A 26,576-nucleotide genomic window follows, 5' to 3' on the forward strand; every position below is an offset into this window, starting at 1 on the left:
GGGACAATAAACTTTGATTACAATGTTTCTGGACCAATCAGACCATTTGAGTGTTGAAAAGGTGAATAATATCACCCCTTTAAGGCAAATCTGCTGCTGTTCACACAGTATTTGGAGGTTTGTTTTTCCATCCGTGGTTACATCTGTTCTCCGCAAGTGTGTGTCGGGTTCAGATTCTATAAAACTCTATTGAAAAATCTTTTGTCAACGTGAAAGCCAGGTAAAATGCAACTTTTCAAACACACTCAAACTGTGTCTCCATGGAAATTGATGACTTGGTAGTTTTATTTTAACAGTCACCATGATCACAATCCAACTTGGTCGTTTGTCCGCTAGAATGTCCACGTTATCCCATCGTTGATGTTTAGAGCTGATTGTTTCTCTGCTCCATGTGTTTGGTTTCATTATATAAACAAAGGACAGCGCCAACTAGTGGCCCAACATACTAGATACATTGTTTAAATGAATGTCATTATGGAAACACAAAATCCATGCGTTTTCACTTGAAACATTGTAAACGGCGCCTTAATGGAATATATTCTGATGTTTTCGTCAATATATCAAATAAATCTCATGGTTTCCATAATCTCCCAGCGAGTTTGTAGCTTTACACACAACTAAAGGAATAAAGGTCAATAAGGAATAAAGTTCAAAGGAATAAAGTTCAAAGACTTTCCTTATTTCATAGGAAAAAAACCACAAAGCTCCAGTAGAAATAAAGCTCTTGCTGTCGAATGTCAGTTTGAACGCATGTGAAGCCACTTAAAAACAATTCCAAAGTGTCTTTCTGTGTGACTGCTGGACGTGGGGCTTTTCTTTTGCGCGGTGCAGCGGGTCGCTGGGAGTGTCCGTCTCCACCCGCCGCCGCGCTCCTTTTGTTTTTGTGGTCGTCGTGTGTGAAGTTTCAGTGCGTCTCCACCTCGTCGAGCCCAGCGTGACTGCGGCTCTCGTTTAAGTCCACGTCCGGGAATGTCGAGGAAATAGCTTCTTCAGCCACTGAGACACACACACACACACACACACACACACAGGAATGTGTGCAGGAAGCTGCACCACGATGTGAATGCAGACAAACCAACAAACAGCCTCCTGTACATGTGCCGGTCACAAACAATACTGAATTATATTCTTGGGAAAAAAACAACAAAAAACACACTCCATCTAATCTTTTTTTCAATTTTTTATGTATATAAAAGGAGAATGCAATGATTTCGTAATCTCTCATAGGATCTATTTCATCCCCAATCCACACTTTTAATGAAAAGTATGAGCCGACTTGGAGGTAAATTTTTGTAAAACAGCTCAAGAAATGGCTGAAAATATATTAAAAAAAACAAAAAAACAGGAGAATTGTGCTAATTATTTGGTTAATTGGCGCCTCTGCAGTGATACGACTGGTCTGAACGGAGCATTTTGAAATGACAAAGCGTCTCAAATAAAATAAAGAAAAGAAGTTTCTCTTTCAGTGATGAAGGTCCAGTTTGCAGGTGAAAATGCAACTTTCTGAAAAATGGAGCTTCTCTGAAAAATGCTCTGAGTCCGCCTCTGTGGAAACTGGGAGTAAAGCAACTTTTTGAAAACACTACGACTCCATTTTTGTGAAAACACAATTGTTTGAAAACACTCCCAGTCTGCCTCAGTTGAAACGGGGCGAGGAAGCAACTTTTTGAAAACAGTTTAATTCTGTCTGTAGGAAAATGCAACGACAATTTGAAAACACTCTTGACACAACTTTTTGAAAACAAGCTGGCTCCAGCTCCTTGAAAACGCAACTTCTCTGTAGAAAAGTAACAATAATACAGTTTTACCTTCATTCATGCCTCAAGGCATCATAAAGTGAATATTTTTCAAAATAGTAAAAAAAAAAAAAAGAATCTCTGGACTTGGGGGGGGGGGGGGGGGGGAATTCAAAGAGGTTTAAAATTGTTCTTTTTGTTTGATGTTCAGATTCTTGTTGCAGATATCCAACTGGTAAAAGCTGTTTGGGAGTGTCTGTGTGTGTGTGTAGGCTTCATTTCTCCTGATTGCATGGCTGATGCCACTGAAATCTACACAACACACACACACACACACACACACACACACACACACACACACACACACACACACACACACACTCGCACAGATTAGTTACATGCAGCCCTCGTGGCGTCTATCTCATGTTGAGTTCTGCTCTGCTTGTCACCAAAAGTTTGAATCACCTGGCAGAGATTGTACCCAAGTCCCACTGCACGCACGCACACACACACACACACACACACACACACACACACACACACACACACACACACACACACACACACACACACACACACACACACACACACACACACCATACATTCCAAGTCTTATCTGTGTAATAGATACTGGAGTCCCTGCATGGTGGCATTACACAGCCACACACTCATCTCTTTTTGTTTGGGGGGGGGGGGGCTCGGACCACCTGTCTCGTCCACAGGTGTGTTTTGAAGGAAACACACACATCAGGTGACCCATATTCAACGACACTGACCCGTTTACATGAAAGTAATTCTCTATCTTCACTCTTATCTGTGCAATGTTGCCGAGGCTTTTTGATCTTAATCCACAGTTTTTCTTTTTTTCATCGAATAACATCGATTTTTTTTTTTTTTTAATACAAGCATCAATTCCTTCTCCTCTTATTTGTTTTTGAATCCCAGGTTGAAGGAGATCGACATGAGCGAGTACGACGCCGACACGTACGAGCGATTCTCCAACGCGGTGAGGCGGCAGGTCCAGTCGCTGCGCATCATCCTGGACAGTTTACAGGTCTGCACTGCTTCACGTGTCTCCTTCATCAATCGCCGTGTTCAAAGCCTGTTTTAGGAAATCAAACACGTAACTGCCTCAGCAGAGCAAATCCTAATACCGGTTGTATTCGGAGGGAGATTCTGAATGACGCAGTGACCAAACAATCGGCTGACCTTGCCCGACCCGGCCCACACACACACACGTGACGTTCGGACCGGAGACAGGGGGCGCTGTTGACCCGGGCCAAAACATCCGGGATGCCATATTGTCTCGGTTTCATTATTTTGTTTCCCACCTTCCTCCCTTTGTGTGAGCGCGTCCCGTTGTGCACGCGATGCGACGAGGGCGACGCAAGCGAGCGGCGGTGATTACAGAGAAGCTCCTCCGAGCCTCGTACTGTTATATACCCCCCCCCTATCCAGGTGTGTGTGTGTGTGTGTGTGTTTTCCATCCAGGTGTTTGCCACCCGGTCCTCAACGCTTGGGTATTGTTTGTGTTTGTACTTTTAGCCCGAGGCGTCTTTCTGACAGTGGAAATCATGGAGATTATGCCAATCCCACTCTGTGAAGTCACGTTATTTTTAACCATAGCTGAGGAGTGATTTAAGGAGTGTCTCTTTTACACACACACACACACACACACACACACACGCTCTCAGTGAACTTTGTTGTATTGTTTCCATCAACTCGGGTGTACTTGAATCTGTCAACAACCATCAACGTGCCAAATATGTAGTATTGTCTGGTGCGGCAGATCACCACACACAGTTCTTGTCTTTGTTATTAGTCTACCCCTTTGATCATTTGCTTTTATCTTTTCTGATTTATGTATATTCTTCATTATCTCTTTTATTTATTTTTATTTTGTTTTTTGTTTGTCATTTTCCATCTTTTTTCTATTTGTTTATTTGTTTTTGCTCTCTATGCTTACTTATACATTTTTGTTTTCTTGTTTTGTCTTTTGTTTATATATATGTTATATATTCAATATTGATTATAACTACTTTATGTCTGTCGTACATATTCGTTTACACATTTTTTCCCCTATTTGTTTAACTTTAATTCAACAGTGCTACAGAGGGCTGGGAGAGTGATCACACTTACTAATCACTCGTAGAAGTTTTTGTTCATTTTTCACACTTTTTAAAAAAAATTTAAATAAACTCAATCTCTTTGTATAAACTGCACCGTGCCAATTCGAGCTCTTATAACTTCTCTGTCATGAAAATGAGTCCCAAGAAGCTTGATAATTAACCACCAGACATATAAATGGTTTTAGTTTTTGTTAATCTTTAAGTGGATTTGATGGTTACATAAGTTGTTGGTTTTTTTTAAACTACAAAACACCATCATGTGTCCCAGATTGAGCTTAAAGCACTAGATATGGAGGTAATACTTTTACCTCCAATCGTTCTGTGCATCAGTAAACATTCTAACTCGTATATATCAGGTCATGTTGACTCTGCACGTCCTTTATCAGCTGACAGGCGACAACTGTGTCGGTGTTTATCGGCAAAGTGAAGCCAGGAGAGTCACGTCTCAGGTCGAACGCTCTTTGTTCTTGCGCGTGAGCTCACGTCATCTCTTATGTAAAAGAAATCCTCAAAGCTCCCGACACATTATCACCACTTCACCGTGAGCGTGAGACGCCAAGCGAGGAGGAGGAGGAGGAGGAGGAGGAGGAGGAGGAGGAGGAGGAGGAGGAGGAGGAGGAGGAGGAGGAGGAGGAGGAGGAGGAGGAGGAGGAGGAGGAGGAGGAGGAGGAGGAGGAGGAGGAGGAGGAGGAGGAGGAGGAGGAGGAGGAGGAGGAGGAGGAGGAGGAGGAGGAGGAGGAGGAGGAGGAGGAGGAGGAGGAGGAGGAGGAGGAGGAGGAGGAGGAGGAGGAGGAGGAGGAGGAGGAGGAGGAGGAGGAGGAGGAGGAGGAGGAGGAGGAGGAGGAGGAGGAGGAGGAGGAGGAGGAGGAGGAGGAGGAGGAGGAGGAGGAGGAGGAGGAGGAGGAGGAGGAGGAGGAGGAGGAGGAGGAGGAGGAGGAGGAGGAGGAGGAGGAGGAGGAGGAGGAGGAGGAGGAGGAGGAGGAGGAGGAGGAGGAGGAGGAGGAGGAGGAGGAGGAGGAGCCGCCGCCGCCGCCGCCGCCGAGTGTATGACTTCTTCTGTTCAGAGTCCCAACAGGTGGCAGAACGAGGGGAGAGTCCACACAAGCTTCACCTCGACTATTCACTGTGTAATAATAGAGACTATAGAGCATCTTCCTCTACGAACACCCACATTATACAGCGTCTTCTTCCTTTAACATCCAGATTATAGAGCATCTTCCTCTAACATTCAGATTCTAGAGCATCTTCCTCTAACATCCACATTGTAGAGCATCTTCCTCCTCTCACATCCAGATTATAGAGCATCTTCCTCCTCTCACATCCAGATTATAGAGCATCTTCTTCCTCTTACATCCAGATTATAGAGCATCTTCCGCTAACATCCAGATTATAGAGCATCTTCCTCCAACATCCAGATTATAGAGCATCTTCCTCTAACATCCAGATTATAGAGCATCTTCCTCCTCTGACATCCAGATTATAGAGCATCTTCCTCCTCTAACATTCAGATTATAGAACATCTAGACAGAACAGTTTAGAATTCGTCCCGATTACAATATTGGTCTCATTGTGAGACTCTCCATCTTAAAAGAAAGAACGATCCTTTGAACTTATTCAAAGCTACAAAAAGCCCCTGATATTCAGGAGCTTTTTCTAAACGTGTCATCCACTGTGTCTGCAGGCGAAAGGGAAGGAGCGTCAGTGGTTGAAGAACCAGGCGCTGGGCGAGTTGGACGACGCCAAGATCATCGACGGTCTAACCGGAGAGAAATCCATCTATAAGCGCAGAGGAGAGCTGGACCCAGAGGTGTGTGTGTGTGTGTGTGCGTGCGTGCGTGCGTGCGTGCGTGCGTGCGTGCGTGCGTGCGTGCGTGCGTGCGTGTGTGTGTGTGCGTGCGTGTGCGTATGCGTATTTTTCTGTCTGTACATATTTAAACTGCGCTTCAACCTTCCTTCAGCCACATCTCCAAAGACACACACACACACACACACACACACACAGTCCCACACATAATTCTGACCTTTATCTGTCAGTCTGTGGATTCCTGTGGTGTGTGTGAGATTATTATTACACCCTGTGTTTGTGCTCGGCTCACACATGGTTCCTCGTTGTGAACACCCCCTCACACACACACACACACACACACACACACCGCAGAGATAGTTCCCACACTAATCATGCAGACACATACCAACCACAATGTGCATGCCATGTTTTTTCTAACTCTTTTAGCTCCAAGTGTTGCATACTTTCGGTCGCAATTGAATAATGACACCTGGTTGTGAAATCCTGGCCGAGCGTTATTCTCTGGACCGCTCACGGGAATCGGCGAAATGCAGTTCGCCAATAAGCCCGCGGTGTTTGCGTTTGACCCTCCCCCGCCGCCGTCTCTCCCGCGTTGAATGTCGTGTGTCTTGCCGACGCGTCCTCAGCTGGGGAGTCCGCAGCAGAAGCCGAAGCGCCTGCGGCTGCTGGCCGACGTGTCGGGCAGCATGTACCGCTTCAACGGCGTGGACGGCCGGCTGGAGCGCTCCATGGAGGCCGTGTGCATGGTGATGGAGGCGCTGGAGAGCTACGAGCACAAGTTCAAGGTGAGAACGTTGGCGCCGCCCATCGGCTCCTGTCCCCGCCCCCTCCTCCTCCAACGGGACCCCCCCGCGGTGGATATCCATCTTCTATCTGGTTTAGACATTGTAACGTTGTCCCACTCTGATTCCACCGTTCAAAAAGCTCCGGGGGTAAAAAAAAAATTTGAAGTGGGCGGTGAGCAGAATGCAGGGAAACCGCGAGGGGGACGAGAAAGTGAGAGTGTGTGTGCTGAAAAGTTGACGCGAGACAGACTTCCTGGCCTCGACCTCTTGCACACACACACACACACACACACACACACACACAAATCTCCACGATGTCCTCATGAGGTCTTCAGTTTTTGTCCCTCGGGGTCAGTGTGCGGTCACGTCCCCACAAGGTCATATGGACAAACACACGCGCATGTCGGCGTGTCACGTCACATGTCAGCCTTTGACTTCTCCCTTTGCATAACTCTCCTTACATAATAAGACATCTGATAGCGTCTCGGAGTCCTTCCTTGTGTACACAACACCCCCCCTCCCACACACACAGGCCTAATTCGTGTGTGTGTGTGTGTTTATGTGTAATACAGGTCACTTTTCTTATGAAAGTGATGCATTAATAGGACAAATTTGCCATTGTATACAAAAATTTTTTTTTTTAATCGCCCTAATTCAAAATAGATATGCATTAAATAAGATTAAAAATCTAAATACGACTTGTTGCTGTGTGTGTTTTTGAGAATCGAATTACTCTAGAGAACAAAAACTCCCCCAACAACACGGTTCCTACCCAGCAACTGCAATGTGAGTGGACTCGCATGCCTCCGCCTCACGCATCATTACCACCGCCGCCTTTATTAGAAGGAGCCTGTAACAAGTGTAATACCTGCGTCCCGTCCTGGAATAGCCGACCCGGCCTTATGTAAGCCGGCCGTGAGGGATGGCGTGCGGGGGGGGGGGGGGAGGCATGTGGACCGGCCGGCGGGGCGAACATACAGTCGCAGTGACGGCGGCTTTGTCTCAGTTACCACCTGAAATCACGCCTCGGTCTTCACACGCCATGTCAGGGGCTATTCTGACTCCTGGGGCCGTATGTCACTATGTGATGTGCCGGTTGCGCAACAGTTAATGTGTCTCCACATGTAAGTTGCGGGCTGGAAGAATGTTTTTTTTTAGATTTAGCAACTATGTCGACTCGATGTTGAATTACGGCGGCGCCACCGAGACTTTTTTTTTCATGTTTGACAGGAATATGACGTCATAGCAGTCATACATCGAAGGTCAGAGTCGCTCTGACGTTGTGCGAGCTCCATTTTATTGCATATTTAAATTAGTTTGTCCCATTTTCACTGTAACTCCACAACAACTGCAAGGACTTCGTCTACAACGGAAATATGAATTGATCTTTTGTCCTAGTCGTAGTCTTGGACAGCTGCAGACACCGAAACCTCATATTTTTCAAAAAAATATCCCAGGAAAGTCGAGAGAAACAAGTCGGATTTCTGTCGTCAAGGTTACTTTAATTGTTTCCCCATTTTCAAGCATCGACTGGTGACAGTTGTAGGTCGAAAGCTTTTTTTTTTTTTTTTTACAATTTGTCCATCAGACAAAGGTTGATCGGCATGGGAAGCTATAACCAGAAGACTGTAATTCAATTATTAATATATATTTTAATTTCAATGTTCTCTTTTCCGCAGTACGACATCGTGGGACACTCGGGCGACGGCTACGACATCGAGCTCGTCACCGTGAACAAAGTCCCGAAAAATAACAAGCAGAGACTCAAAGTCCTCAAGGTACAGATCCAAGACCAGTGGATTCCTCATATATATATTTATATCTATCTATATATATATATAATATATAATCTACTTCACATTCACATCCAAGTAATATGAACACTGCATGGAAATTGTGATTTTTTGCAGTTAATCAGTCTCTTGTGCAATGTTTATTAAATATGTTAAAGTTATGCTAAGTGTGTAGTTAGCATGCCGGGCCACTAGTTGGTGCTGTTGTGGAGGTTTTGTAATGAAACCGCACAGTAACAGACATTAAGAATGGGGGTACACTGATGATCTTATTGCTATCATGTTTCCTGGAGCATTTAAAAAAAAAAAAAAAAAAGTTTCTTTTTCCCGCGGCACCGTCGTCGCGCCCCGGCAGACGATGCACGCCCACGCCCAGTTCTGCATGAGCGGCGACTTCACCCTGGAGGGGACGGAGGCCAGCATCCAGGAGCTGGCTCGGGAGGAGGCCGACGAGCACTTCGTGGTGGTGCTGAGCGACGCCAACCTGGAGCGCTACGGCATCCGGCCGGAGCGATTCGCCCGGGCGCTGACCTCCGACCCGCAGGTCAACGCCTTCGCCATCTTCATCGGCTCCCTCGGCGACCAGGCCGAACGGTGAGGACGCAGGGGGCGTGGGTTTCTTGCTTAAAGGAAGATTTTTTAAGTGGGTCATATCATGCAAAGTTCACTTTAAAAAGGTTTTTTCCAACGGTCCCTGTGACTCCTCTCAAAATCCGCCAGCTCTGCTCTGGCACATGGCACCACGAGGGGAAGTACTTCCTCCTCTTCCCAAGTTGGGCATGTGTGGGCGGAGCCAGTCCAGTTTGCACAGACACAGCAGATCCTGAATGTAGCTCCTATCATCTAATATTCAAATGGAGGAAAATCAAAGGAAAAGCAATAAACTTTGAACACAGTGTTTTTGGACCAATGAGACAAATGAAAAAGTGTTGAAAAGTTGGATAATGTGACCCCTTTTAAATAACTTACACATATCAGCCATAACATTATAACCACCTGTGTGATATTGTGTAAGTTTGAATTCTGCTGCCAAAACGGCTCCAATCTGCTTCAATGAGCCAGTTTCTTCATGTCCCAATGTCACTTTTTCCACTTTCTCTTCCTCGGAGCAAGAGCTGCGAGTTTGGAGATAATCGGATTTTCTCAAACTCACTTTAATCCTTTAAATCTGCCCATTTTCCTGCTTCTAAAATCACATTTGCGGACAAAATAGTCACTTGCTCCTTTGATAGTTCCATCCGTTACCAGATCCCATGATGAAGACATAATGAATGTTATTTACTGTCAGTCGTCATAATGTGACCGGCTGATTGGTGTATGTAGTAAAGTAGTTGTCAAGACAATCTTAGGTATTCCGTAGAAAATAGCCCCGAATGTTAGTCAGTCATCCAAAACCAATAAAGAGCAACTCGACTTCATCGTCCACTTCAGAAAATGTTGTGAATCTTCATTGTTCCTGCTTCCAGCTCGACCTCAGATTAAACCCTGAACCTGAACAGGGCCTCCGCTCCTCTTCCTCCTCTTCCTCCTCTTCCTCCTCTTCCTCCTCTTCCTCCTCTTCCTCCTTTCAGCCCTGCCCCTCATTGCCATTCCGGCCGAGCCTCTTACTGTAGCTGCTGGCCGCCATCCTGCCGGCGGGCCTCAGCCGGGAGCTGCAGGAACCTCGGAATGACAATGAGACAAGAAAAAGTGGGGGAAGGAGCTGAAAGAGTGAAAGCAAAAAACTCAAAGAGGCCGAAAAGATGAAAGTCTTTAACTCCAGGTCGTTAGTTAAAGATGCCGGAGCACAGAGGGGCTTCCGTCCGAGGCCGTGTTTACGAAAATTGAGCTTTTTGAAAACGCTCCGACGCCATGTAGACGGAGGAACTTTTCTGAAACGCCGTCACTCCGCATGTGCATCACGGCCGTAGTAACTAGTTGTTCCGCACATGCTCAGTTTCCTCCGTGGTGTCACGACTCCCAGTCCGTGCTCTCCTGGGACTTGGTGCTTTTAATTTGACAGTCACAGTAATAACAATCCATCTTGGTTGTCTGTCCTCGGGTTAGGGTTAGAATGTCTGCGTAAGAACATTTTAAGTGTTTAGAGAAGATTGTTTTCTGATCGCCAATCAACAGCGCCAGGTTGTAGCCTGGGTTCCTTTCGTTTCCATGGAAACGGAGATCATTTTCAAAACGTATGAAAACTTTCCCGTAAGAAAAATGCAAAACAGTTGTCATGCAATTTTGGCATCATTCATTTAAAAAAATTTTTTATTTAGGAACTCTTTGTTTCAAATTTGTTTGTTTATTTGTCAATTTTACTATTTACTTAGGGACCCTTTGTTTCAAACTTCTTTCTTTCTTTGTTTCTTTCTTTACTTATTTATTTATTACGTATTTATTTATTCATTGAACTTCTATTTGTTTCAGGCTGCAGAAGACTCTTCCAGCTGGACGATCCTTCGTCGCAATGGACACCAAGCAGATCCCTCAAATCCTGCAGCAGATCTTCACGTCCACGATGCTCTCCAGTGCCTAACACACACACACACACACACACACACACACACACACACACACACACACACACACACACACACACCCTCCTCTGATTAGCTGGTCACGATGTGTCTTCAGCCCTCATCCTTCATCGGATCTCTTCACTTCAGGTCTAGGACAGAAGAAGAGCTTCGCCTCGTTGTCATGGTAGCGGAGCCTCCAGTGTGCGTGCGTGTGTGTGTGTGAGCGTGACGTCCGAGTGTTTTGTCGTGACCCTCGGGGTGGAGGGACACGGTGAACGCCCCCGGAGCCCGTCTCCGACCCCGTGTGGGGATCAAACGCAGAGCGCGACCTGTCGCCGTCTGTAATTGTGTTTGTGTCTGACACACACACACACACACACACACACACACACACACACACACACACACGTAAACGTAAACACAGTCGTGTGAAAAAGTAATTATAGCTGGCAGAAATTGCTGCCTTTTTTCAACATATTTGGAAACGTTACCTTTTAATAAACAACTTTGGTCATAAAAACAAGACAACAAACAAGACAATGATGGACGGATGGACGGACGGGTGGATGATGGGTGGATGGATATGGGACGAGCCCCTGTAACTTCAAGCTTTACAGACAAACCACGAAATGTAAAGCTGCTTCAATGTAAAGTACTGAAATTCCTGCACTTATTGATTTATCTATTATTTTACCCGTCATATAAAATCCATCCCTCTTTTGTACCCTTTAATCCAGATTAGCATATCACTTCATATCATCACAGAATCTCCTGTAGCCGCTGATATCGGACTGAAATCAATGTAAACCTTTCAGTGGACAAATGAACTTCACTTTTATTGTTAATTTCTTTTACTTCTCCAGCTGCCTTCATGCAAAAGTTCTCCATCGTTCATGTCCAAATGTCTAAAATCCTTCAAAGGAGCCAAAGTCTGTTTAATCCAGGAGCCAAAAGACATGTTAATCCCGAGTGGGACAAACAAGCTAACGGATTAGCGCCGGGGTCAAGGCGAGGACGTCCCCCCATACGGGAGGTCATTTTTCACTTGACCATATGTCTTCGACTTTTTTTTTGTTTCTGTTCTTTTTTCAATATGTTCTTTTCTTTTCCTATTTTCCTTTTCTTTTGCTGTTTTGTCATTTTTCTTCTTCTTCAATTTTTTTTCTTTTGCCATTTTTTTCTTTTCGTGTCTAATTTCCTTCGCTTTTTCTTTATTTTATTTTCTTTTACTGATTTTTTCTTTTTTCTTTGTCTTTTCCTTTTTGCTTTTCTTTTCCCTTTTTTCTCTTTTCTTTTTTTTTCTTTTTTTTCCATTTTTTTTCTTTTTCCATTTTTTTTTCTTTTCTTGTCGAATTTCCTTCGTTTTTTCTTTATTTTCTTTTACTGTTTTTTTCTTTTTTCTTTGTATTTTCCCTTTTTTCTTTTTGCTTTTCTTTTCCCTTTTTTCTCTTTTCTTTTTCTTTTTCTGTTCTTTTTCCATTTTGTTTCTTTTCTTGTCGAATTTCCTTCTTTTTTATTTTCTTTTACTGTTTTTTTCTTTTTGCTTTTCTTTTCCCTTTTTTCTCTTTTCTTTTTAAAATTGTTTTTTTCTTTCCTTTTTTTTTACTCTTCTTGAAAACAAAGCCGTCGTGGGTGCGTGTGTGTGTGTGCGCGTGTGTGTGTGTGTGTGTGTGTGTGTGTGTGTGTGTGTGTGTGTGTGTGTGTGTGCACTCGAGGGGTTAAAGGTCACGAACTTGACACGGCCCCATCTTTTTTTGGACTTCCCCGTCATTTGTCGCGAGGCGACACAGGCAGTGACGGCGCCACACCGATACACCGAGCACCTTCGACCTTTCCTTCCTGGCCTGGAAGAGCCTGAGATCCCGGCTCCGCCATTTTTTTTTTTTCTTTCACCAGACTCCTCATCCGACGCTACAAATACCTCGGTGAGAGTTCATCTCTGCGTGCACCAAACACAATATCGGCTTCCCTCCTGGCGTTCCCGGTGTGATCAATACGTGGTCACGTGCAGCGGTCGCTCTGCATCGATCCGTCTCCAATCGAAGGACGTCCCTGTTTGTGTTGACCCACTTAATTCCCCCGCGAGTAAAAAAAATCAAACGGGTCAGAATTGACATTAAAGTGTATATTTAAAGCTTGATGTCGGCAGGCATTGTCATGTGTGCATAGAAACACATTAAATTCATCTCGTGTATTTAGTCTCATTGTAGTGTTTAATGTTATTAATTTATCTGGGACACAAAGTGTAAAAGTAATGTACAAAAATGTCAAATAAATCATTTTAACACTTCTCATTGGGTTTTGGTACCGTTTAGTCTGGTTTGTCACGATTATTCAAGTGGGCAACAAATGAGTTCAGTCGTATCGGTAATATAATAGTAGATCAGCAACCTTCATGACGGAAAAAAGCCGTTTTCACCATTTTTCATCAAATGAAATGAACCCAGAGCCTCAAAACATCTTAATTGCCTGGAATGTAGAAACATATAAGGTTTGAAAGCTACTGAGTTTCCTGGTTAGAGAAGTTTTAGTAATACGAGCATTTTCTTTTATCCTTTTCTTTTTTTTTTCTTCTTATTTTCTTTTTTTAGTTTTGGTTTTTCCCCCCCAAAAATGTTTACCTTTCCTTTGTTTTCCTGCTTTTCTTTCTCCTTTTTTTTTTCCTTTTCTGTTTTCCTTTTTTTCTTAATTTTCCTTTTTTGTTTTTTTCTTCCTTTTTTGTTTCCCTTTTCTTTTTTCTTCATTCTTAATTTTTTTCTTCTTTGTTTCCTGTTTTTTCTTCCATTTTTCTTAATTTTTCTGTGTTTTTTTTGTAGTTTTAGTTATTTTATCCATTTTTAAATCATTCCATCTATTTTTTTAATAATATTCTAATTTTTTTTACCTTATTTATCTATTTTTCACCTGTAGATTAGACTTTTTTTTTTCTCGTTCGTGTGGTATTTAAATAAAATGAATAAGGAAAAAAAAAAAGCTAATTTAGAAATATTTTCCTAAAAGTTTAATGGAGCTGCTCAAGATCCACGTGGCTCTTTCCTCGACTTTAAAAGTCTTTAAAACCTTTGACATCCCAGAATAAGTTAGAGTGAGGCCAGTTTGAAGGCTTCCAAGGAGAGAAATACACACACAGACACACACACACACACAGACACACACACACACACACACACACACACACACATGCGGGGAATCACCTTGGAAGACGGGGATACTACGTGTTGAGTTGTTTTGGCTCCGGCCGGAGCAGCGAGGGTGGGCCGGCCGATTGTGGTGGAGCGAACGGCTCATTACTAGCACATGGAAAAAGTGACCATGAGGAAACGAGAGGGAGGAATTCAGAGGGAAAACAAAAAAAAACCCCACCAAGGTTTCTAAGAACGAAGCGCCTTCTGGTCTTTTGTAGAATAATAAACGCCACTCAAAACTCCCGGCGTCTCCCGCTTCCCCCGCAGAAGCTGCCGACAGATGCGATCGGCAGTCGCACAATGTCCCTTCGCTTACCGACAAAAGCAATCGGAGGTCTGCCTATTTTAAAATCGAGCATTTCCTCCGTTTCTCTCTTTTTTTTAATTCCTTCTCAAAGTTGAGCCGCACAATGAGCCGTTCTCACACTTCCGACGTTTCTAGATCCTCCAGCACGAGCAATACGATGTATTTTCAGACCGTCGGAGGGGGTGCGGCACTTTTAGCGCCTATCTTTTAAAGAGCTCTGACTCCGTCTCCATGGAAACGGGGGAGAAATTTCATCAATTTCCCCCCTGGAGACAAATAAAAATGTTCTGATTCTGAGCACAACGTTCAAAAACTCTCCAACTCCCGTGTCAGTGGAAACGGTAAAACTGTACGTTTTCTGAAACGCTGCTCCCGGTCCTCACCACGCCTGTCGTAGCTAGTATTTCTGCACATGCTCAGTAGAGACAATCAGAACAAAGTTTCCTCGGTGGTGTCCGGATTCTAGTTTAATATTAAACAAACAAGCAACAGCGCCCTCCTGTGGCCCGGCATACTAACTACATAGTTATCATGTCTGCTACTGTGGTGTAAATGCAACACTTTGGTGTCACATGAAACGTTGTCGTGGAAACAGGACCTAAGAAATCTGTGATTTGATTAAAACGTCACTGTGAAGCCAAACCCCAGCGGACAAAGTCAATCCCGGCGTCGTGCAAAACCTTTTGAAAATAGAAGCAAATGGGCAAACGTTTCAAGTGTCTAGAAAAATCCACGGAGACGGAGTGTTTTCAAAAAGTTGCGTTTTCGGTGGCTCCGATCACGGTTGTGGTGTAAACAGAGGCCCGGAGCGAAACGAAACCTTTCCCTTTTCACTTGAAAACGTGTAAACGGGGGAGCTTTAGCGAAAAAAACCCACGAAGCCCTGAAGTGATAAAGGTTGTTTCTCATTAAAAAACCAAACTAATTTTAGTATATTTTAGTATATTTTAGTATATAGGGTATTGCTGTTTTGTTCTTAATGACTTTTATGTGTGTGTGTGTGTGTGTGTGTGTGTGTGTGTGTGTGTGTGTGTGTGTGTGTGTGTGTGTGTGTGTGTGTGTGTGTGTGTGTGTGTGTGTGTGTGTGTGTGTGTGTGTGTGTGTGTGTGTGTGTGTGTGTGTGTGTGTGTGTGTGTGTGTGTGTGTGTGTGTGTGTGTATGGAGCATTTTTTTGAGCCCTGTTAAAAGACACATTTCTGACACCCTTGAGTCAGACAATAAAACTATCTATCTACCCACCCATCCATCCATCCATCCATCCATCCATCCATCCATCTACCCATCCATCCATCTACCTACCTACCTACCCACCCATCCATCCATCCATCCATCTACCTACCCACCCATCCATCCATCTACCTACCCACCCATCCATCCATCCATCCATCCATCCATCTACCTACCCATCCATCCATCCATCCATCCATCTACCTACCCATCCACCCATCCACCCATCCATTCATCCATCCATCCATCCATCCATCCATCCATCCATCCATCCATCCATCCATCCATCCACCCATCCATAACAAATGTTTATGCCACTTCTTCTTCCGCCTCTGTCAAACGCAGGTTTTCTTCCACTTTCTTTCTCCACTTCCTGTTTCATCGACTCGCTGCATTTTTGCGCCGACACACCGACGGCAAACCTCCAGCCTCCTGCACACAAACCCGCAACACACACCTGTTCGGCCTTGCTTAAGAAAACCCCCAAAACCCACCCTGATTACAACAAGGAGATAAGGCGTCTAGACGAGCGGGTGCATTAGTCAGTGCTGGGTGTGTGTGTTTGTTTGGTGTTGACTCAGTTTCACTTGATTGTGGAAAACAGGTTTTTTTTAGCCTGTGTGGTGCGCGTTAGCGGCTGGATTGATTTCCGAGGAGGAGCCGAGATCGATGGCGCGCCGATATCCATCAGAACACCGCGGGGGGGGGGGGGGGGGGCGCAGCACGTGTTCCAGTTTCGCCCGGCGATTGACGCCCGTCCGCGTCAGGAATGTGTCCACGGAGCAAGAATGCTAAAATTCTCCGAAACACATGCATGTCATGTTGTGTGGCTTTTTTTTTTTCTTTTTTTTTACAAGGTTCCCTGTTTGCGTATTGGCACAGGAAGCCTGAAACGAGACCAGATGCTTGGAGAGTGGGAGGCCGCCTCGGGTTAAAAAAAAAAAACATCAAGTATTTAGGAAGAGCTGAAGTACGTTATGAGGGATTCGGTTTGTTTTTTTTAAACAAAACACACAAATATAAGTAATGATGATGCAAAAACATTTTTCTTTTCAACCATTTGTCTATTTTCTACTGATTTATACACGTTAGATTTGCAGGTTTCAAGTGAAAAGGCTGAAAACAGTTTGAAAAAAAGTGAAAGTCATCTGCAAATAAAGACATATTTGTGTCTGCGATATACACACACACACACACACACACACACACACACACACACACACACACACAAATGTGCAGGAGTGTTATGAGGCGAGCCGCTGACACACAGAAATGCTGATCTGCTGCCAGGCGATGAAAAGCAAAGAGAAGATTACAAGCCTCTGTTTCACCTCCAGAACCTTCGACTGGACGTTCAAACCGGAGCTTCTGCTGATGACAAGATTACAATGAGAAATAATCCGCAAAGTAGCAGCTCGCTGCCGTCGTGTCGTGTAATCTGAGCTCTGGATGTTTGGAAAGAAAGTATTTCTGTTTATTGGATCGGTATTTAGGTCATTTAATTTGATAGAATATTCAACATTTATTATTATTCATTTATTCATTCTTCATTTTCAAAATAATTTTTCTTAGTATTTTTCTTTTTTTTCTTTTATTTGATTTAAATCTATTTGTAAGGCTAAAACATTAACATTACAGAATACTGGAAAAAAATATATATAGAGAGAGAGTGCATCCTCCTCTAACATCCAGATTATAGAGCATCTTCCTCCTCTAACATCCAGATTATAGAGCATCTTCCTCCTCTAACATCAGATTATAGAGCATCTTCCTCCTCTAACATCCAGATTATAGAGCATCTTCCTCCTCTAACATCCAGATTATAGAGCATCTTCCTCCTCTACCATCCAGATTAAAGAGCATCTTCCTCCACTAACATCCAGATTATAGAGCATCTTCCTCCTCTAACTGCTCATCTGTATTTAGTACAAAGACCTCTCTGGGTTTTAAAGTCGTCGCTGGTTCACACTAGTTTCCAGTAACTTGTGCAACAGTGTGGTGACGTGTTGCCGTACTGTCCGCTGGATTAACACGCCCACTGAATCCGACAGGAGGAACCGTTCCACTGTTCCATTACTCGTACCAGCAGCCCTGCGATGAGGATGTGGTTTCTGTGGTCAAGCTCTCAGAGCAGATATGATATTGATGTCGTCCTTGGCGACTGGTAAACAACGCGGTCTTGCTTCGTGTTGTTCGTTACACAAACTCCTCGCCATGGAAACCTGCGATCTGCTGATTCGGATCAGATCGAGCTCCTGACGCAAGGCAGACACGATCCCAGAGACACGCCAGTGTGTTTAACATCTGCGGTTTTTAAGCGTTGGGGGTTTGTTTCTCCGTGTGTGTGTGTGTGTGTGTGTGTGTGTGTGTGTGTGTGTGTGTGTGTGTGTGTGTGTGTGTGTGTGTGTGTGTGTGTGTGTGTGTGTGTGTGTGTGTGTGTGTGTGTGTGTGTGTGTGTGTGTGTGTGTGTGTGTGTGTGTGTGCGCTTGTCTTCACACACACTGATTTATGAGGCTGCAGGCAGACGTCCACTCTTTCTTGAAGAGTGTGGGAAACACCAGCTCACCGTCTCCTCCCGTCCTTCAACCACCAAGTCACAGATTTCAGATTCATGTGATTTAACCTGCTGCAACTTATAAATCACTAATTACTGTTTTTGTTCAAAAGCAGTGAAGTTTTTGTTTTGTTTTTTGTTTTTATAGTTGCTACAGTTGCATAACTAGTCAGAAAGGAAGGGGACTTTTGAGTTACATAATAATCTGCAAATAGCTGAGCTGTCACCTGAAATTATATTAGAGGAGGAAGATGCTCTATAATCTGGATGTTAAAGGAGGAAGATGCTCTATGATCTGGATGTCAGAGGAGGGAGATGCTCTATAATCTGGATGTTAGAGGAGGAAGATGCTCTATAATCTGGATGTTAGAGGAGGAAGATGCTCTATAATCTGGATGTTAAAGGAGGAAGATGCTCTATGATCTGGATGTTAGAGGAGGAAGTTGCTCTATAATCTGGATATTAGAGGAGGAGGACGCTCTATAATCTGGATGTCAGAGGAGGGAGATGCTCTATAATCTGGATGTTAGAGGAGGAAGATGCTCTATAATCTGGATGTTAGTGGAGGAAGATGCTCTATAATCTGGATGTTAGTGGAGAAAGATGCTCTATAATCTGGATGTTAGAGGAGGAAGATGCTCTATAATCTGGATGTTAGAGGAGGAAGATGCTCTATAATCTGGATGTTAAAGGAGGAAGATGCTCTATGATCTGGATGTTAGAGGAGGAAGTTGCTCTATAATCTGGATATTAGAGGAGGAAGGCGCTCTATAATATGGATGTCAGAGGAGGGAGATGCTCTATAATCTGGATGTTAGAGGAGGAAGATGCTCTATAATCTGGATGTTAAAGGAGGAAGATGCTCTATAATCTGGATGTTAAAGGAGGAAGATGCTCTATAATCTGGATATTAGAGGAGGAAGACGCTCTATGATATGGATGTCAGAGAAGGAATATGCTCTATAATCTGGATGTTAGAGGAGGAAGATGCTCTATAATCTTTTTTGATGTTTTCACATATGACAAAATGCTAAACGAAGCCGTTTTAGACCCACGAGATGAAAATAATAGAACGTTTGTTTGTTTTTTTGGTTGTTTTTTTAAATCTGGGTGAACTTTAAAACAGGAGCTTTATTTAGTCTGGGTCACAAAGCGTCTTCCCGCCTCGCTCACCGTGCGTCCTGTTTCTTTGTGCGTCCGTGATCGTGTTTACGCTTCTTCTCTCTTTGCACAAAACAAGGGTGGAGCTGGAGGCTGACCTCTGCTCCGCAGCGTCGGTCGCAGGTACAAACCCTCCCGCACATTCTTCCTCCGGGGAACTTTCCGTTTTCCAGAGTCCCAATGGAGCAGAGATTACAAACATTCTCTCGAATTCCAATCACCCCGGAGTGGCGGAGTGGGAGTCCTAATGGCTCCTAATTAGCGGTTGCGTTGGTTCGACGCGCTCGTTCCGCTGCCTTGATGTGTCTAATGAGCTCCACGGTCAGGAAATGCCTCTCTGAATGAGGAGTTTCCCCCCTCCGCCAACTGACTCACTCAAAGCTTCTGGCTTCACGTGAAACTGCAGGATTACTTCTTTCCTGCAGCAAGTGCAACACTTTTTTTTTTTTTTTTTTTAATTATGTAATGTTCTGCTCCTGAATCCAGATTGTGTCATTCATAAGCGATGCAGCAGTAAATGCTGAGCATCTATTGAATAATGAGCGTTGAGTTGGGTAATGTTATGTAATGAGAAGATGTGTGATTCCAGCAGAATGACAAATTACTGTGTGAGACAGCTGTGTAAAGGTCATATTATGTAAAATTCACTTTCTAAAGGTTTATCCAACAGTAATAATCGTCCCCACGCCTGGAACGACGCCCCAGAAGTGAAGAAAGTGTGTCCTCTCTCTCTCTCTCTCTCTCTCTCTCTCTCTCTCTCTCTCTCTCTCTCTCTCTCTCTCTCTCGCTCTCTCTCTCTCTCTCTCTCTCTCCATGGCTTGTTTCAGGTTTTAAAAAGTGTGTTGCTCCAACCAGCCAATCAGTTATCAAACCCTATATAGTGTCATCGGGGGGGGGGGGGTTTAGCCAATCACAGTCAAGGTAGGCTCCTCCCCCTTTGACTCCTCCCACAACCAGGCAGCTCTGCTCTGGCACATGGCGCCACGAGAGGAAGTACTTCCTCCTCTTCCCAGGATGGGCGTGTGTGGGCGGAGCCAGTCCAGCTCACACAAGACACAGCAGATTCTGAATGTAGCTCCTATGATCCAATATTCTAATGGGGGAAAATTACATTTAAAAAAAACTTTTAATACAGCAGTTTTTGTACCGAAACGATGTGAAAGTGTTGAAAAGCTGGATTATATGACTCCTTTAAGACTTTTGACCTGATTTGATGTTTTGTCTGTTTTCATGACAGTGCTGCTCAGAGTCACAGACAACACAACTTTTTGAAAACGGCTCCCCAGGTGCAACTTCTCTGAAAATCTGCTACTGCCTTAATGTTTACAGCGTGTTTTTCTCTGCTGCATGTGTGTGTGTGGTAAGCCGACGTCGTTTTCAAAGCTAAAGGGAAAACTCAACATAATGCTTTTTCACTTGACAACGTGGCCTGAGATATTTTGTTTATTTTTTTTTTTTCTTTTCGAATCAGTTTTATTTTTTCCTCTTTTTGTTTTTACTTGTTTCTGCTTTTTTACCTCAGTTCAGTTTGAGCTTCTCCTTTTTGCTCCAGCAGACCTTAATCAGCTTCTTTCTGTGTCTCATTTGAAGGTACTATTTTGCACATGGAAGCATGTAAATCACAGGGTGTCATCTGCAAATTGAGACACTTTTTGACTCAAGAAAAAGCAATATGAGGTGTCGAATTTTTATTTTCAGACTTTTTTTGTGTGGTAGTTATGCATCTTTTGATGCAGTTGAACAGTTTTGTTTTTTCCCTGATTCATGATGGATGTTGGGCCGGGTTCAGGGAGGACGAAACGTGCGGGAACGTGTTCAGTTTGGCGAAAGTTAATTTGCGCAGCGAAGCTGGAAGACGATGTTAGAAATCTCTTTCTCTTTCACGTGTTCTGGGTTCCGGATGGTTCCCGCTGATGAAAGGCAGGAAATGCAGCTGGACCTACTGTGTTCAGAAAACCTGTCTAATTCAGAGTAGGGATTTATGGAGGACACACACACACACACACACACACACACACCAGATTTATTGACTTAGACACAAGCCTGCACACATCCTAAAAGCCCGTCACTGTTTTCAAAATTTATTGTTTGAGAAAATGAGTTCATAAATCTGCGGCTGAAATGACAGAGTGGAGGACGAAAGCTCAACCCAAAGTGTTTAAACGCTCCTCCATCATCAGACCCACGGGACACTGTTTGGCTTGTTCTCTTCACCAGTGATTATGCTAAGAAATTGCCCTGCTGCCCCGCCCCCCCGGGGGGGTGGGGGGGGGGGGATTTAATGAAGTTGAAACAAGCTTCTTTCGCTGCTGCAGGGCAAATAAACTGAGGGGACGTTGTCCTGAAGAGACACCTGAGGAAGAAAGTGCTCTTCAAAGTAGTGTTTCTTCTCGCTTTTTAATACATGAAATTAATATGGAGTTAAAAACTTTTGATGCTTGTTTTGTTCATGAACACGGGAAATTAGTTGGTGTAGAAAAAAAAAAACTATGAGTAGACCGTCAACAGTTCGTTTACATGTCGAACGTGACGAAACGCAGATAAAACAAAGGAGGAGTTTTAAGGGAAAACGCATCGCTTTTGTGTTTTTGTTTCACGTGTACGCTGCATGTTGAGCCACTAGTGGGTGCCGCTGTTTGCTTTTGTAATGCAACCACACACACACACACACACACATGCAGCAGAGAACGATACGCTCTAAACATTAGCATTGGGAGAACACGGACATTCTCGTGGACAGACGACCAAAATGGATTGTTATTACGGTGACTGTCAAAATAAAACTACCAAGTCATGACGCTCTGGAGGAAACGTCGTTCTGATTGTCTTTACTGAGCATGTGCAGAACTACTGGTTACTACGGCTGTGGAGCACATATGCAGTATGCCTTTTAGAAAAGCGGCACGTTCACTCGTTTCCATGGAGCGTTTTTGTTGTCGTGTAGACGAACCCCTAAAATGCGACAAGAGTTTTGGAGGCCAGCAGAGACCGAGAGGCAGAGGAAACCATCCAGGGCAAGATGGAGGACTCGGAAGTGACATAGAGGTCGTCACACAATCCAATCTGACCTTTTATGACCTCAAGAGCCGTTTTGCCGCTTTCCAACAAATCCCATTTAGGTGGAGGCGCAAAAAAAAACCTTCAGAAAGAGGCGAATGCAGCTTAAAAGGTTTTAATGTGTCGTTCTGATAAATGTATAAACATTTGCAGTTTGCATTGCAAGTTTCAATTATAGTTTCAGGCAGGAAAAAAATGTATTACATTTTTCAGCTTTTTTTGGAGCTGATTTTAGCTTTCAACCTATTTATTTAATTAAAAAAAATGCGCTTTTTTGGGGGGGTTTAAGCAGTATCTCATTTTTTTTAATTCTTTTTTGTCATTCTAGTCATTTTAAGCATTTTTACTCATTTATGGTGGTTTTTAGCTTCATTTTTCCCCCCATTTTAACTTTTTTTTAAACCAGAGTTAAGTTACTTTTTGAAAATAAAGTGTAAAAAAAAAAAAAAGCAAAAATGTCCATGTATACTTTTCTGAAAGCTTCAGGGAGCCGCTATAGACGGGCTCAAGAGCCACATTTGTCTCGCCACTAAAACACGAACGAAACGTGATACACAAATACAAAAAAAAAGATCTGCGTCGGGACACGTTATGTTAAAACGCACGTTGACGCCACGACCTTCATCCGCAGTCAGTCGACCCAAAGTTGGATTAAACCATATAGAGGATTTTTTTAGGAACACGTGACGTGGAGGCCGAGAATAAACGACGGTCTGTTCTGTTGAAGATCGGTGTGTTTCAGCATCCGCAGCCTCCCTCCTGGCTCATTTCTCTAAAAAAAATGCAGATTACAACAGCTCTTTGAAAGATGTCGGGGTGTATAAAGAAGCCTGTGTGTGTGTGTGCGTGTGTGTGTGTGTTGCTATGAGAGCCTCTGTGTGTTCCCGGCGACTCGGGTTTTGGGTGTGAAATCCCTTGAAGGACGAGCTTGTTTCAAAACTTCCCCCGTCCACCTGAGACCCAGAAAGTCCAAAACCGATGGATGTGCGGTGATTTCTGCACGTCGCCCGTCCCTGCTCGGAAACAACGCGTTGGATCTGTGACGAGGGAATCCCTCAAACCCAGCTCTCTCTCACCCCTCCTCCCCTCTTGTCTCGCTCTCTCTCTCCTTCTGTTTGCACCGCCGGAACAAATGAGTGCATCACAGGAGACGTCTGTGGAGAGAAGAGGGGCGTCATTGTCGGGGCCTCATTGCGTCACTACTCAACTTCAGTAGGAACTTTCCTGCACATCATTTAGATTTTTATCAAGAGCAGCTGGAGGCGGATTATTAACAGACTCGAAAGGTGGTGCAGTGATTCTCCGGTTCGCCGTGGGGGGAGTGAAATCGTCCTCGGTCAAGTGAAAACGTGTCATTTTTATATGTTTTCCATTTGGAAAAGTTTTTGCTATTACAGGGTAATGTTTTGAAAACGATGTGGCTTTTACACGGCAAAATATCAATTTGATTTCGTTTCTGAATCCCCCAAAAAACTGCAAAAAAATGTCCCAATGACCAAGTTGAATGGAAGAGGGACACTTTTTCTTTACCGTGATCAGAATCCTAAATATTCTGGACAAAGAGGTCTGAATCATCACGTTTCTCATCTTCCATACCTGGAATATCGTCCGTGATCAAATTTCTACCACTGGCCCTCAATCCAGCCTTTCCATCGTGGGAAAGATGTTCAAAGCTTTGAACTTCAAAGCTTTTCTTTGTTGTTTTGCAGAGGGCACGTGATGAAAATGTTGATTTTTTTTTAGCAAAAATATAAAATATAACAAAAACATAAAGCCAATTTTTTGATGAAACCTTCTGGTGTAAAATACATTGAAATGTCCAAGAAACTGTCTCTGTAGCCGTTACATCATGGGTGTTTTTACAAAGTCACCATGACAGCATGGCTTTGAGGCGAGTTTGATAGCAGTGAGGTTGCTCGCTTCCATGGAATCGTAGAGAAATTGTTTGAAAAAAATCAATGTTTTCTTGGAATTTTTTGACGTCTGCTTGGTGGTTTTGGCCGGATTGGAGCCTCTTGAGGGCCAGTTTTGGCCCCCGGGGGCCTCATGTTTGACACCCCTGGTTTAGAGGGTTCGTTCTGGACGTCGTAAACTTGTTTATTAGAATCTCTTCTGTTGAGATGCAAGGAAGACAGATGGATGAGTGGAGGGAAAACGAGGGAGCAAACAGATGGGAACCAGACGGGCTGAGCTGACAAAAGGAAGAAGACAATAGACGGACGTTTTGGAATCGGGACGTTTCTCTTATTGTCCTCTATTGTTTTGCGAATGATAATCATCCTTTGGATTTAATTTCGTTACGACAGTGATATCACCCCCCCCCCCACCACGCTTCCACATGAAATTGCTGACTCCAGTTGTTGCGTTTCCTCTCGGTGGTTGCGACATTCGATCACATGTGCTGCGCTGGAGTGACTCACCGGGCTGGAAATCCGGGGTCACGGCGGCTTTGTGTGAACGTGGGGCTGCCGGGGTCTGACTCAAGTCTGTCTGCAGACGCCTCCGACGGCCACGTCGGCGTCCAGCGTGACTCACCCTCCTGCAGCCACCGAGGCCTTTTCTACATGTTCACCTTCACTTTCAAAGGAGGTTTTGTGGGGGATAAATGCACATTTTGATGCCGATGGGACAAATCCGTCACGTCAAATCTGATTTAGAAAAGAAACCGTGAAAGATTTAATTGGGGGTTTTTGTACCCCTGCATTTGAGAGCTCTGATTTCTGTCCAGTTACACAGAAATAGTTATTGTATCGCGGCTCGCCGTCGCCCTGAATCCTCCTGAAAGTAAAAGACTTTTCCCAGTCGGACTCGGCGGAGTCTGGAGGACGTGGGCCGAGTCACCGGCAGCTGTTTCCCAGACCTGGGAGACGTCGGCGCCTCTTCTCCAGTTCTTCTCGACATCTCCTCCAAACTTCGGCTTCACGCATGAGAGACCAGCTGCAGGTTCGGTGGACGTGTTTCACAAAATCCAAATGACTGCCACATGACTGTCATAACAGTCTTTTGTTGTTTTTTTTCTTTCTCATCCTCGTTTAATTAGGAACCAAAACGAGCAACGGGTGACTTTAGAGAACCGTTGTACAGCAACACCTGCCACTGAGCTGTGGAAACATCTGGATCTTTCTAAGAGTGCGGTCTCATGCTCCAGGGTCTGAAGTTTGTCTCCGACGCACTTTTCAGGATCATTCCAGTCATCAGAGGTGATTCATCTAAAACCACTGCGAGTTTCTTGTTTTTCTGCATGTCTAATACATTTTTTTTTGCAAACTCTAAGGATTTTTTTTCCCCATGAGTTCTAGTTTCAGGGCTGAAATATGGGATGTTGGTTTGTATTTGCAAGTTGGGTTTTTTTTCTCTGAACCAGTCAGCCATCACATTATGACCAGTGACAGGAAATGGAAAAAAAAGTGGTTTTCTCTTCATTCTGGCACTTTATATACTTACTGGCTCTTTGGATGGATGCATGGTTGGTTTCTTTGGTTGGTTGGTTTGGATTTGACTTGGTTGGATGGTTCATTGGTTGGATGAATAGTTGGTTGACGGTTGCCTGGTTGGATTTTCACTTGTTTGATTGGCTCTTTGGATGGATGAATGGTTGTCTTCTTTGGTTGGTTTGGATTTCACTTGGTTGGATGGTTGGTTGGTTGGATGTATGAATGATTGGTTATTTTTTTATTTTTTTGGTTGGTTGTTTGTCGGTTGACATTTCCCACAGCATCATTTCAATGCAAGTAGACAGAGTGGAGTCTGCGATGGGCCCAGAAGTTGTTTTTTGTTTTTGTTTGGGGTTGGGTTTTTTTTGCTTACCTTTGCGTTTGCTTCCTTGTTTCTCTCCAGCATTTAGTGGGAAAACACGTTTAGCTTTGTGAAGAGATCCCCGGTCATCCCATCGCAACAAAGACATGCCATAATTGCAGCTCTTTGTTTGCCCCAGCGATCATTACCCATCAGCCTTCGGGGTTGTTTTTAGGTTTTCAACAGAGATGCTATCACGAGTGAAACTGCTCCCGAAGCCGTAAACGCACATTTGCAGATGAGTCAGTGATGGAGATCGCGACGGAGGTGCAGTTTGGGACGCAGAGTGAGGTCAGAGGGCGGCAGTAATAATTATCAGTGCGACGCCCAGACCTGCCTGTTTAGTCCTCATTAGAGAGAGTCTGGACTCTGTCATGGAGGCGAAGGCTTGGAGCTGTGCAGAGGTCTTTATTGGACGTCACTACAAAATACAATCACAAGCATTTTATACGACTAAAAACACAGTTTCTTTCTGTGTTCATTACATTTGAAGAGTCTCTTCAATACAAATTAGTCGAAGGCAACTATTTTGTTCCTCT

The sequence above is a fragment of the Blennius ocellaris genome (genome assembly GCF_963422515.1).
Source record: "Blennius ocellaris genome assembly, chromosome: 6".
Taxonomy (NCBI): domain Eukaryota; kingdom Metazoa; phylum Chordata; class Actinopteri; order Blenniiformes; family Blenniidae; genus Blennius; species Blennius ocellaris.